This window comes from Ambystoma mexicanum, chromosome 4p (assembly GCF_040938575.1).
Source record: "Ambystoma mexicanum isolate Mex_15411 chromosome 4p, UKY_AmexF1_1, whole genome shotgun sequence".
NCBI classification, from domain to species: Eukaryota; Metazoa; Chordata; class Amphibia; order Caudata; family Ambystomatidae; genus Ambystoma; species Ambystoma mexicanum.
In genome coordinates this window covers 501,782,476-501,784,338 of record NC_090927.1, presented here as the reverse complement: position 1 = coordinate 501,784,338, position 1,863 = coordinate 501,782,476, and the positions used below count along the sequence as shown (strand labels likewise).

Here is a 1,863-nt window from a genome sequence, read left to right as displayed (position 1 = left end):
GGAATCTACCCTCTATATCCCCAAATGTATTGGTCCTCTTCTGGCATTGCAGGGCAATTCTCTCAATATTCAACAGAAAAATACATCTCCTGAAGCCGCAGGATTTTGAGGGGAAAGTGGGGGATTTCCAGTTCCGTAAGATAATTCTCTTGGCCACCACAGAAGCCCTAAAGAATCAGGTCATCTACGGAGAAGACAGGTCTTCCAGAATGGTATCCTCTTCAATAATTAAAACTGCAAAGTCATATTCCATATGCACACCAAGAACTAAGTTCAGAATTGTTAAGATCTCACTCCAAAATGTCTTCACTTTATAAAGTCCCACATGTATTCTAACAAATATTTTTTTTGCTTACAGCCCCAGCAGGCATTGGATGTACTGACACTTTGTTTACACATCTATTCTGGTGTCCAGAATACCCTATTCATTAACTTGACTTTCCTCACCCTTTCATCAATATTGATAGACCTCTGAGGAATGTTTCTTTTTTTTTTAATATTTTTTTTATATGGAACGCTTCACGAATTTGCGTGTCATCCTTGCACAGGGGCCATGCTAATCTTCTCTGCATCGTTCCAATTTTAGTATATGTGCTGCCGAAGCGAGCACATGAGGAATGTTTCTACAAAGAGCTTCCCATCTTGAAATTGTCATCTCAGGCGTGAGACAGCTCAAACAATTATGCAACAGCTGAGTAATCAATTCTGAAGACCTATAGAAAAGTTTGTAGACAACCAATGCCACATGCTCCTGTTCACAAAGGAGAGTGATGGTCCCATTCAGGACATCCACAGGGAGCTTTCCTAATGGCATTGCAGACTTAAGGGACCTTTATTCCCCTTATGTACAGGCCCTGAGGTCATATTGGCCTTAAAAGGTCTGTAAGGAAAGCCAAGACCCATTCTGAAACAGATCACCAATCTCACAAATCCCTCAGAGGCACCAATTCAGCCAGAAAAACATCATGGTTTAACCATATCGAAGCCCCACTTATAAGTAGCGCCTCCCCTCCATCTTCAGCAATTTAGACATCTCCAACCAACATGTGCGTACAAATTGAGTTATAACAGAGGAGTCTTTCGTCTTTTCATTTCTTGTAGTCAGCAAAGCAGTTGGTTCCAACAGACTGGCCGGATTCATCTCAGCCAATGTTCAATCATCGCATTTGCTTGCAAGAAAGGCAGTATGTGATAGGTCGTAAAAGCAAGGTCTTTTTTTAAGTTGGGCACGCCCAGACCCCCCTAAACACTCGGAAGCTGCAGTTTAAACAGCTTCAACCTCAGAGGTATGTGATCCCATAAAAACAACTGGATAAACTATCCATTTTCTTCATCAGAGATTTCGTAGGTGGAAAGGGAATCATGCTCATGGTATATTTGATACGTGGAGCCATCGTGATCTTTAAAGCATTTGCTTTGCCCCCCAGTGAAATTTTGAGAGATTCCCATTGTGTTAGATCTGTTCATAATTTGTCAACAGCCAGTTTCAGCTTAGTCTCCACCAAATCCCTTATGTCAGTAGTTAACCAAACTCCCAGATACAACATCTTAACAGGACACCTTCTGAATCCATTGTTTGTCAAATTGGGTTTACGGCAGGAATTAGAACAAGGCAAGGCCTCTGATTTGAGCCATGTTATCATGTAACTTGAAAGGGGACCAAATCTTTGAATATGATCCATCAGTAGGGTATTGAGGATGAATGGTCCTGCAATACCAACAAAAGGTCAGAAGCATATAACCATAGTTTCTCCATAATGCCATCAAACTGGAACCCCACAATTCTGTCTTCTGTTCTGATGGCGGCTGCCAGATGTTCCAACAATAGAACATATAGCAAGGTCGACAGAGGACAACGTTATC

The 1,863-nt window shown here is 41.6% G+C and overlaps 1 non-coding gene across 1 annotated transcript; it reads right to left on the bottom strand.

Moving 5' to 3' along the window:
• Window positions 1–503: 503 nt before the first annotated feature.
• LOC138460431 (U6 spliceosomal RNA) lies at window positions 504–610 on the bottom strand. The gene has a single exon (XR_011263142.1). It is a non-coding gene; the product is annotated as a U6 spliceosomal RNA (small nuclear RNA).
• Between the last annotated feature and the right edge of the window lie 1,253 nt (window positions 611–1,863).